Source organism: Tachyglossus aculeatus, chromosome 7 (genome assembly GCF_015852505.1).
Source record: "Tachyglossus aculeatus isolate mTacAcu1 chromosome 7, mTacAcu1.pri, whole genome shotgun sequence".
Lineage (NCBI taxonomy): Eukaryota > Metazoa > Chordata > Mammalia > Monotremata > Tachyglossidae > Tachyglossus > Tachyglossus aculeatus.
The window spans coordinates 49370084-49383160 of NC_052072.1; positions in this window are offsets into that span (position 1 = coordinate 49370084).

Consider the following 13077-nt stretch of genomic DNA (forward strand, 5'->3'; position numbering starts at 1 on the left):
AGGATGATGGGAGATCGGAGAGGAGGCTGATACAGCAACACATGGCTTGTCTGTGTTTCAGTGAACGTGGCTGTAGTTTTTCATTCCAGGATAACTGGCTCCTAAAATCATCCTACTCAGAAGTGCTGAGTGGGAATGATACAAAGATACACTAGGCCCCAAGAAGGGAGCTGTGAACCGAAAGCACATGGAGGTCCAGGGAATCAAAAAATCACTCGGTGAGCATTCCAGCCCCTAAACAGTAGCATAAGGCGCCAAAGCAGGGTGAGGTTAAGAAATGCAGCCATCAATGTCCTTCAGTTGTTAGGACATCTTGTGGAGTGCTGCATAACTTTAAAGGAGAGGTTTGTTTCAGATTTAGCAGTCACTGAGGTGAGCAACAGGGGACTGAATGTGCAAAGACTAGTAGTAATGTTGTTTATTAAGCTCTTCCCATCTGTAAAGGTGGCAGGAGATGTGAAGACAGTTATCCAGATATGGACCCTGAACCATTAAAAGAGCTGACAATCTGGAAGGAGTGAGGGAGAAAGGATCCAAGGGAAAAATAACAAGTGGGAGAACAACACTGTGGTAAATGCCGCCTTCTCGTCCGCCACTGAAGGTCCCCACTCCCCGCATGCTGCATGCACATCAAGTCAGAGATAAAAGCTGCTCCCACACTCTCCCAGGCTCCTCTATCCCACCAAGACTCAGAGCCCATTTTGTGCATTTTTTTTGTTGTGTTTTAATGTTTTATCACTCCTATTATGTCAGCCTCCAATCCCTTCTCCCCACTTGAACTCTTAGATTGTGAGCCCCATGAGGGACAAAGGATAATGTCTAATTCCCACCAGTGTATTCTTTCCCAGTACTTAGTACAGAGCTCGGCACCCAATAAGTGCTTAATAAATGCCATTATTGCTACTAAAGTATTAGCCAGAAAAAAACCAAGTCAACACCCTGGAATAGCACCCAGATTCATCACTGCCCCAGGCAGGGCTGTTCTGCTCCAAACATTCAATCATATTTATTGAGTGCTTACTATGTGCAGAGCACTGCACTAAGAGCTTGGGAGAGTGCAATGCAACAATAAATGGACACATTCCCTGCCCACAAGGAGCTCACAGTCTAGAAATGAGTATACAGTCTAGTGCTAACAATCCCCACAACCTCCTCAACATCCAAAATGTAACTTTTGCCCAAAATGCCCTCCCATGGGGGATGGGGTTGTTATTCCCCAGTTATGGGTTGGTGGAGGCAGCAGAATTTATAACAATTATCGTCTTTAAGTGCTTACTATGTGTCAAGCACTGTTCTAAGTACTGGGATCGGTACAAAATCATCAGGTCCCACATGGGGCTCACGCTGGAAGTAGGAGGGAGAACAGGTTTTGAATCTCCATTTTACAGATGAGGGAACTGAGGCCCAGGGAAGTGAAGTGACTTGCCCAAGTTTCTCCCGCTGCTCCTGTAAGATCCTGAAGCCACAGCAAGGCTTTTTCCATTCCTCCCCGGTAAGCGTGATTGAAAAGAGTGGCTTCTCTTGAGAGTTAGCCGCTCCCATTCCCTCACTGCACTCCAGAATCCAGATATTTTGGGGGAAAAAATCCTTGCTTTCCTGGCAAGTTCTGAAAGAGGCACTAGTAGACACAATATCTTAAGATTTAATGAAAGTAAAAAAAATATGGAATTTAAAGGAAATATTGACCAAATTTGAAGATTAACAAGGTTGTAAAATCCCCTCTAGACTTTAACCTTGTTGTGGGCAGGGACCCTGTCTACCAACTCTGTTATATTGTTTCATTGTACTCTCCTAAGCACTTAGTACAGTGGTCTTGTACAGTAAATGCTCAATAAATATGATTGATTGATTGATGGACACCTTAATAGAGAATGAGACATTGTAAACACCACTAGATTGTAATCTCCTTGTATTCTCCCAAGTGCTATGCTCTGCATACAGTAAGCACTCAATAAATACCACTGAGCAATAATATCGGTTGAGTCTTGAAGGTATCCTGTTTGACCATTCTCTCATAATGATTAAGTAAACCAAATGCCTCTAGACTGTAAACTCATTGTGGGCAGGGAACATGTCTAACAACTATTTTGAATGGTGTTCTCCCAAGCACTTAGTACTTTGAGACTGGCCTTCATTCTCGTTGAGAGTCTAGTTCAACCTTGAGAACAGCTGCCACTGTCTGATTATCAATGGTCCCAAGCAGGATTTTCTATCTCGTCTCTCGTCCTGAATTTCTCCCTATTCATTCAATGTTTAATTTTATCTCACTGTAGTTCTGCTAACTGGCCTCAATTTCATTCTAATAGAATCTTAACCCTTGTACCTTTTTCCAGAGTTTAAAGCTGTGCCCAAAATAAATGCTCAAAATGTGCAATTGCAATTAGCTAACTACAAACAATAACCCTTATTTTACTTTTACATATTTACTATTCTATTTTATTAATGATGTGCATATAGTTTATATAGTTACATGTAGACGGTTTTGACACCGGTCTACATATTTTGTTTTGTTGTCTGTCTCCCCCTTCTAGACTGTGAACCCACTGTTGGGTAGAGACCGTCTCTATATGTTGCCAACTTGTAATAATAATAATGATGGTATTTGTTAAGCGCTTACTATGTGCAAAGCACTGTTCTAAGTGCTGGGGGGATACAAGGTGATCAGGTTGTCCCACGTGGGGCTCACAGTCTTAATCCCCATTTTACAGATGAGGGAACTGAGGCACAGAGAAGTTAAGTGACTTGCCCAAAGTCACACAGCTGACAATTGGCGGAGCTGGGATTTGAACCCATGTACTCTGACTCCAAAGCACGTACTCTTTCCACTGAGCCACGCTGCTTCCCAAGAGCTTAGTCCATTGCTCTGCACACAGTAAGTGCTCAATAAATATGATTGAATGAGTGAAATGAATGATTCCTCTCCAAAGGGAAGGGAAATCTGAAGAAAAGGCTGCTGATAATTGTGGGGAAAGGTCATGAGGGAAGTACATGCGCAAAAGGTGCAGAATGTCATCAGAGGTGACTGTCAATGAAGAAATTGGGTCCTAAGTGGTGCAAGAACAATCCATTTGCCCAGTGCTACACATCTAAACCTCTGAAAACTCCAGTCCACAGTGCTGAAGGTCTTTCTGAGAGGAAATGTCATGGGGTTGTTTGTGGAGTCCCAATGTAAATTTAAAGAACAAGAGATTTATTTAAGCTGGACATTAGGCCTCAAGTAAAATACAGGAAGAGGCATTTTGAACCTTTTCTTTGTCAACAGTGCTTAGGACACAAGGAACATTCTGGAATCTCAAAATTCACTTTCCACCCACCAGAAAACTCTTTCAACTCAACAGGGTATGAGCATCGTTGTGCATCTTTGAAAGTCATTTAAAAATAGTCATTCCTCCTCAAGCAGGTTGTGTCTACCCAGTGCCTCCACGTTCTCTCACCCAACTCCTTTTTTGACCCTCTACAATTAGTTTCTGCGCCCTTCACTCTGAGACTGCACTCTCCAAGGTCAACAATGACTTCTTTTTTTCCATTTAAGGGACTATACTCCATCCAAATCCTCCTTGGCATCTTGCCTGCCTTTGACTGTGGAAATGATAACTAGCCTTGGTTGTGCTGATAAGAGTCCCCTCCCAATTCTCCTCCTACCTCTGCAGTTGATCCTCCTTGCTCTCTTCTGCTGGCTCTTCTTCTGCCTCTCACTCCCTCAAACCTCAGTTCTGGACCCTCTTCTCTTTTCAGTCTACACTCACTCCCTTGGGTTATTCATCTATCCCCATGGCTTTACCCACCACCACTTTGCAGAATACTTCCAAATCTACCTGCTAGCCCTGAACCCTCTCCTTGTCTGCAATCTCACATTTCCATTCAATGTGCATGTCCTGCCAGCAACTCAAGCTGAAAATGACCCAAGCAAACTTATCTTCCCTCCCACATCCTCTCTTCTACCTAACTTGCTCATCTCAGTTGACAACAATTCTTCCTCTCTTTCAACCCCCAAAGCCAGTCTGTTCAAAAATCCTGTCAGTTCTTCCTCCACAACATTTTAAGAATATTTTTTCCTTCTTCTCCGACCAAATGGCCATAGCGCTGGTCCAGGTACTGGTCATACCCCTGCTTGCCTATCGCATCAGCCTCCTTATTGACCTCGACATCTCCAGTCTTTCCTCTGCATACTTCATTCTGCTGCCCAGGTCATTTTTCTTAAACATCATCCTGCACACATCTCTTCGTTTCTCAAAATCCTCCTATGGTTGCCTATTGTTGCCTATTCCTCCCTGCTTCAGGCTGAAACATCTGACCAGTGACTTGAAGGCACCCTCAAATCTCTGCTTTCTTGTCTCTCCAACTCTCTTGTCTTCCTACAACCTAGTCTGGATGCTTCATAATAATAATAATATATTAATAATAATAATAATAGCATTTATTAAGCACTTACTATGTGCAAAGCACTGTTCTAAGCACTGGGGAGGTTACAAGGTGATCAGGTTGTCCCATGGGGGGCTCACAGTCTTAATCCCCATTTTACAGATGAGGTAACTGAGGCAGAGAGAAGTTAAGTGACTTGCCCAAAGTCACACAGCTGACAAGTGGCAGAGCCAGGATTTGAAACCATGACCTCTGACTCCAAAGTCCGGGCTCTTTCCATTGAGCCACGCTGTTTCATGTCTCTTAAGATGACCTACTGCCTCGTTCTCATTCCTACTCCTGCTAACCATTTGCTGATACCTTCCCTATGCTTGGAACTCCCTACTCCCAGTAATAATAATAATTGTAGTATTTGTTAAGTGCTCACTATGTGCCAAGCACTGTTCTAAGTGCTGGGGTAAATTCAAGGTGATCAGGTTGTCCCACGTGGGGCTCACAGTCTCAATCCCCATTTTACAGATGAGGTAACAGAGGCACAGAGAAGTTAAGTGACTTGCCCGAAGTCACACAATAGACAAGCGGTGATCTTGCCACTAGGCCATGCTGCTCCAGCAGATCACTATTCTCCCCATCTTTAAAGCCCTTTTGAAATTACATCTATTGCAGGAGGCCTTCCCCAATTAATTCCTAATCTCCCTACTTTATAATAATGATAATAATCTTAATTGTGGTATTTCTTAAGTGCTTACCGTGTACCAGGCACTGTACTAAGTGCCGGGGTGGATACAAGCAAATTGGGTTGGACATAGTCCCTGTCCACATGGGGCTCACAGTCTTATTCCCTATTTTACAGATGAGGGAACTGAAGTCCAGGGAGGTGAAGTGAATTTCCCGAGGTCACACAGCAAACAAGTGGTGGAATCAGGATTAGAACCCATGACCTTCTTACTCCCAGGGCCGTGTTCTATCCACTATGGCCTGCTGCTTCCTATGTTCTGCTTTCTGCCACTTCAAAACTTCCCTGTCACCCATTTGTGTTCACTCACACACCCATAGCACTAATGTACATACCACATCTTTATACTCTGCTACTTCCTCCTACCTGTAAATTCTTTGTAGTGCCTCCATCCCTCTCTGAATTATAAAGTCCTGATGACAGGGATCATGTTTATTTATTCTATTTTACTCTCCTAAAATAGAAAACTTAGCAGAGCATTGAACACTGTAGTTTTACACAAAATACTTTTTTGATTGCCACATGCTGACAATTGTGTTCTTGAGTCATAGTCACAGAATTACAGCAGATGAAATTGAATCTCTTTGTAGTTGCAGCCCAGCACTACGAGCTGGCAATAAACCAGAAGAAAACTGTGGTTATGTACCAGGTTATACCCAGGAAATCTATGTGCAAAAATGAATTCTCATAGTCAAAAGCGGAACTTAATGATGTCACAGAGTTCTATTACCTAGACAGAACACTATCCAGCTAGAAGAAAAAAGGTTTGTCTTACTACTAGTTGTGATTTAGATCTTGAGCTATGTCTGGGTCATTTTGAGAGTTTAGGCGCCTTTTTCACCAGAGACTTCAGCTCCTTATAGCTGGGAGATACTGTGATCCAGCAGTATGATGTAATGGAAAGTCCACAAACCTAGGAGTCAGGGGACCTGGATTCTAATTCTGGCTCTGACACTTTCCTGCTGTGTGACCTTGGACAAGTCATTTCACTTCTCTATGCCTTGGTTCCTTCATCTGTAAAATGGGAATTCAAATACCTGTCTCCCTCTTATTTAGACTGTGAGCCCCATGTGGGGCCTGGCTATCTTGTATCTCTCCCAGAAATTAGTATTAGTGCTTGGCACAGGGTAAGAACATAACAAAGGGTCTGGGAATCAGGAGACTTTCTAGTTTCAGGTATACCTCAGCTGCATGACATCACACAGCTCACCTATTCTTTCTGTATTCAATTGCTTCATCCGCAAAATGAGATTAATACCTGCCTCTCCCTATCTCAGAAGGGTGTGTGGAAGGTGAAATGAGGTCACTGATAAATGAGATCATTGATGTGAAAACACTTGGAAAAACAAAAGCAGTGTACAAATTCAAAATGTACTTGGAAAAAAAATCTGAGGTGGAGAGCAATTCAATAACTGGATTCAATCTCTTAGGGAAGTCTCTTAGGGAAACTGATGGGTAATCCAGATTTTCTGAATCCCACACCAGTACTCTGTCCATCGACTGACAATGATTCAGCACAGCCTGTTTCTTCCACTCCCTAGTTGGTCTTTCCACACTAGGGCTTAGTATTTGTTCAACTTCTGGGGCATGGGAGAATTTCTCCAAGGAAATCTGAGGATCTCCAAGCTCCATCCCGATGGATGTCTCAAGCCCTACCCCTGAATTCCAGGTTGAAGCTGCATGCAATCTTTACATGTGGAAATGATATTGCTTTCACGTTTTCATATCCTCCAGCTGACCAGATGAAGCCACATGTATCCAGTGACTGAACCACGGCGGTTTGTACCTTCGCTTCCTTTGCTCCTCACAATACATACTGCAGGGCCACAGCTGCTTGAGAGCATATGAAGAGCTCAGAACAATTTATGAAGTAAGACGGCAAGTGGTATGTCCTTACCAAATATCAAATCGTTTACTGAAAGATGCAAATCTGTTTTTCCTGACCTGCCAAAAAGTACTCAAGATTTCCTTGCAGGGTCATTGGGTTAGTGTATCCTGTATTTGCCCCAGGGTCTAATCAGCAAGTGATTCAAAAGGAAACAATAAAACACAGCTGTAAAACTGCTGCAGCAGCTAAATTTACCAACCTGGGGTTAGCAGGTTTGGAGGGCAAGGAGCTCTCGGTTTAAACAACACAGTGTCATGATGCACAAACCATTTCTTTACATGGGAATCAAAATTCAAGCAGCATTTTTTTGTAATGGTATTTGTTAAGCCGTGACTATGTGCCAGACGCTATTCTAAGAGCTAATCAGGTTGGACATGGAGTTCACAGTATCAATCCTCATTTTACAGATGAGGTAACTGAGGCATACAGAGAAGTTAAGTGACTTGCTCGGAGTCACACAGTGCAGATGAGTGGCGGAGTCAGAATTAGAACCCAAGTCCTTCTCACTCCCAGGCCCATGCTCTATCCACTTCTGTTCCACTAAATTGACCTAATCCTTTTTTCTAGAGGTTTTCTTGTACCTGTGTACCTTAACAGCACTACAAAAAACTTCAAAATCTCCTTTTCCACTTTAGACATTGTTTCTCATCCTTGACCCCAGGGCATCCTGGAACACTGAATCCTGAGGCTGGAATAATAATAATTGTGCTACTTGTTAAGGACTTATTATGTGCAAGGCACTGTACTAAGAGCTGGGGTAGCCTGTGTACTAAGGTTAGACACAGTTCCTGTCCCAGATGGGGCTCACAGTATTAATCCCCATTTTACAAATGAGATAGCCAAGGCACAGAAAAGTTAAGTGATTTGCCCAAGGTCATTCAGCAGACAAGTTGGCAGAGCTGGGATTACAAAACAGGCCCTTCTGGCTCCCAGGCCTGTGTTCTAACCACTAGGCCAATCTTCCATGATCTTCAGGCAGATCATGCTGAGTTCAGCACCAGAACCTGAGTACAGGCTCAGAGTCTCTCCCTCCCTAACGTGGGCACTTTGGGAAAGTTTATCCTGTTTAAACCACTCGTAACGGGGAAAGAAAGTGCACAGGAGCAATTTCAGAATTCTTTTTGTTTGGCCGTACGTTCCCAGGAATCCCAGAGAAATTGTTGCATGGCCTAGTGGAAAGAGCACAGGCTTGGGAGTCAGAGGTCATGGGTTTGAATCCCAGCTCCACCACTTGTCAGCTTTGTGACTTTGGGCAAGTCGCAACTTCTCTGGGCCTCAGTTCCCTCATCTGTTCAATGGGGATAACGACTGTGAGCCCCACGTGGGACAACCTGTTAACCTTGTATCTACCCCAGCGCTTAGAACTGTGCTCGGCACATAATAATAATGGCATTTGTTAAGCGCTTACTTTGTGCAAAGCACTGTTCTAAGCTCTGGGGAGGGTACAAGGTGATCAGGTTGCCCCACGTGGGGCTCACAGTCTTAATCCCCATTTTACAGATGAGGTAACTGAGGCTCAGAGAAGTGAAGTGACTTGCCCAAAGTCACACAGCTGACAGTTGGCAGAGCCGGGATTTGAACCCATTACCTCTGACTCCCAAGCCCGTGCTCTTTCTACTGAGCCACGCTACTGCTAAGTGCTTTACAAATACCATAAAAAAAACGAGAGAGGCAAGATGAAGAAGAGTGTTCTGCTTTGAGTGTGGACTCCTTGGAGTTTGTTTCCTTGCGGGATTAGCTTCCTAGATGTAATGCCATTGGTTTTGCGATTTCTTTGCCTTTCAGGACTATTCCAGAAGGCCTTGTGATGTATGTATTGGCAAGAGAAGTAAGGTGGTAACTTTGTACGTGTATGAAGTATTGACCTATGCAACATCGTGCTGAGGAATCAACAAACTATAAAATCTCCAGAAAAGTTACGTATGTAGTATATAAATAATTCCCTTCTAATTTCATCCATCTAAAATAGATACATGAACATAGATAGGCAATCTCCCAACCTGAACCAATGGTGGATTTTTTTTTAATGGTAAATGTTAAGCGCATACTTTTTGCCAAGTACAATTCTGTGCACTAGGGTAGATACAAGATAATCAATTTGGACACAGTCCGTGTCCCACGTGGTGCTCACAGTGTTAATCCCCATTTTACAGATGAGGGCAATGAGGCACAGGGAGGTTAAGTGATTTACCCAAGGACACACAGCAGATAAGCAGTGGAACTCAAGTCCTTCTTACTCCCAGGCCCATCTTCTTCCCCATTTTGACCTAAATTACTGTGAACTGTGTCAATTATAGATGAGTGATATAGCTGAATTAATTAATATGCAACCTCCATAGTGACTCTCCCTGGCTTTCAGGAAATGTTCTTCTCTGCCCTCCCTGCTCAGCTTCTCCTTCTTCACCCCATCCCTCTTTCCATTTTCTCCTCTTTTTCTGACCTCTCACAGCTTGAAAAAATATTTCCAGTTTTCCCCGTGGCTCCCAGGCATCCTCTCCTGCCCTCTGAAGTCCTAAAGTTGGTGCCATGAAGGGGGCTAGTGTTGCAAAGTTGAAACCTTGTGTATTATATAGCTGAAATAGGCTGTAAATTTAGAAACATTGTAAATGCAGTTTGTCTTAACTGGAAACATCTTAAATTGGGGAGTGCCTGCAAAAAAAAAAAAATGAAGTATTTCCAAAACATTGCAAGAACTCACTTGTGGAAATCAGATGAATCAGCAAGTCATTTGGATAACAAAGGGAGAGGGCAATTGAGAGACTCTCCCTACCAAGAATAAAAGGGCTAGTTATGTGCCAAAACTATTTTATGGAGTCCAGATGCCCTATAATGTACATGTTTCTTATTGTGTCAAATTTCTTCAATTTTTCACATGAAAAGAGTTGTTGCTGCTGACATGCTGTCCTACATTTCATGCAATCCCTTCCCCAACAATATCCTGCTTATTCTCAATGAACCAGTTTTATTATTTCCAGGTAAAGTATCCTAGAGACTCTTCAAAGAGCTGCTCAGGCCAGTATGCCAAATGGCACCCCAGACACAGATCAACCATGAGACCAAAACCTTTTCTATTCGGCAAAGCTAAGGGAAGTAAAGTAATTGGTGAACTATACTAAAAATTCAAAGGAGAACAAAAAGCGTAGGTTATGAAAAGGTAAGGTAAAGATGTAAAGGACACTTCATGTGCGTATCTTCTTCATTACCACTAAAATAGTTTATCAGCCAAGCACCTTGAGATCAATATCCTTGAGATGAAAGTTGGAGGTATATGTAAACAAGGAAAGAGGATCAATTACTGCCTAATGGTAGGATTGCTTTGAAGACTTTAATCATTACTCCATCATTGACAACAATGCATCTAACTACAGTCTGCAAAAGCCAGAGAGGACTTTGAAATGATGCCAAACCTTTATGAAGTGAGAAAAGCCATCAAGCAGATGAAGAATGATGAGGTATGTGGAGCAGATGGAAAACTTCCCCAGATTTTTGAACAGAAGTGGAAGACATAGAGGAGATGCCCTTATCTTAAAAGGGAATGAGAAGCAGTGTGGCCAGGTAGATAGAGCACCAGCCTGGGAGTCAAAAGTATCTTGGTTCTAATCCCTGCTCCACCACTTGTCTGCTGTGTGAACTTGGGAAAGACACTTAAATTCTCTGAGCCTCATTTACCAAATCTGCCAAATGAAGATTAAGACTGTGAGCCCCATGTGGGACAACCTGATTACCTTGTATCTACCACAGCGCTTAGATCAGTGCTTAAGAAATACTATTATTATTACGATTATTAATAATAAAGTCCGAGGTCATAAGGAAATTCCAGGATCTTAATGATGGTGACAAAATTCCAAAATGGAACCAAGTGTATTCCTAGACACCTTACAAAAATTGCCTTGCTTTCTACCACCTTATGGTGTCAATTAGAGTAGCCAAATAGAGATGTGATGGAGGGAATAGGAAATGCGAGATTTGTTATGGGTTAGAGAGGTTGAGGTTCCCAAAGTAGATTTGGAAGTCATTCACATAGAGGTAGGAATTGAAGCCATAGGCATAGATGAATCCCCTGAGAGAGTGAGTATAAAGTGAGGAGGGAAGTTGTCTGTACTCTCCCAAATGCTTAGTAAAGGGCCTTGCATACAGTAAGTGCTCAATAAATACAAATGATGGATTGATTGATTGATTAGAAGGGGACCAGAACAGAACCATGAGGGAGCTTCATGCTTAGGGGAAGAGAGGCCAAGAAAGACATGGTAAAAGAGACTGAGAGGATCAGCCAGAGAGGTAAGAAGAGAACCAGAAGAGAACTGTGTCAGGAAAATCAGGGTTAGATATTATTTCCAGGAGATGGGAATGGTCATAGTGTCAAAGGCTGTCAAGAATTCAAGAGATCTGGGAGGTTGGCTAGACAAAAGTTGGTTAGATTTTGCATGATCTTTGATAACTTTAGAGAGAGTATCTCAGTGTAGCGAAGAAAGTGGAAACCAGATCGTACAGGAGTTGGAGAAGAAGTAGAGGCAGTGGTTGTATATAATGTGTCTGAGGAGTTTGGACAGGATTAGTAGCAAAGAGATGGGGCAATAACTGAATGGTGCAGTGAGATCCAAAGAGTGTTCTTTGTAGTATATGGAAAATATGTGTATAAACTTACACATAGATATATATTAATGTGCTATATATGCATACATATATACACATACACACACATATATATATATATACATTATATATGGAGAGAGAGAGAGAAATAATATAGGTACCCCTCCTGTGTAATTTAGAGTAGCAGTAAGGTCTAGTGGAAAGGTCACGGGCCTGGGAGTTAGAAGACCTGGATTCCAATCCTGCCTCTAGTACCTGCCTCCTGTGTGACCTTGGGTGAGTCATTTAACTTCTCAGTGCTTCAGCTTCCTCATAAACAAGATGAAGATCAAATATTTGTTCTCCATCTGTCTTAAATTGTGAGCATCATGTGGGATAGGGACAGTTTCTGATCTGATTATATTGTACTTACCCCAGCTCTTGGTACAGTGCCTGACACATAATAAGCACTTAACAAATAACCACCATTTATTACTTATTATTAATATTATTATTGTTATTAAGGTCCTGGAAAAATTGGGCTCGATGTCATTGCCTAAATTACAAGTTTGTACGACAAGCTCCGTTACTTCCTATCACTTAATGAAGCACAAACATGGCTTTTAAACATTTGATTTCTTGAGGAACCCACTTAAATACCAACCAAGCAAACATTTGAAGACTGCAGGAATGACTAATGAGGCCGCCTTGCTCAAATCCAGGCATAGTTCCAAACCTTTAAAGCCTCTGACTTCCTAGTAATTTTCCCCTCAATATCTACAGCATATCAGCTCACACCACACCATCCAGGCACTGTCACAAGCATGACCATACTCAAATTCAGTCATTACAACATCATGACCAGGGAAATTAGTTAGGTCTTCACAAATCATTCCTTTTAAAATGAATCTTTCCTGAGTTATCTTCCAGCACGTCCCCAACGCTCCCCACCCCTCACTCTTTCTCTCCTCCCTCCACCTCTCTCTCACTGTCTCTCTCCCACCACCCTCTTCTCACCTCACTTCAAAGGAGGGTTGAGCTCTTAGGGTTCCCAGAGATCAACTGATTTGAGCTACTGCCATCAGATGAGCATCACTACCTGGTCTAAACTCTGAAATTATGAATGTTTCCAAGTACAAGGGACCGGCTTTCCAAGAATCAGTATCCTTATCTCCAATTGCAATTTGCAGCTAGAATCATAAAGCCAAGGGATTTCACTTTCGGCTCCAAATCAGGATATCTAATGGTCTTTAGGAGCATGAAACACACCTCCCTCATATGGCCAATACTAAAAATCTCCTGTTTTCCATATTTTCCCTCCCTTCTGTGCCACCTTTGCATTATGAGAAGCAGCGTGGCTCAGTGGAAAGAGCACGGGCTTTGGAGGCAGAGGTCAGGGCTTCAAATCCTGGCTCCGCCAATTGTCAGCTGTGTGACTTTGGGCAAGTCACTTAACTTCTCTGTGCCTCAGTTATCTCATCTGTAAAATGGGGATTAAGACAGTGAGCCCCCTGTGGGA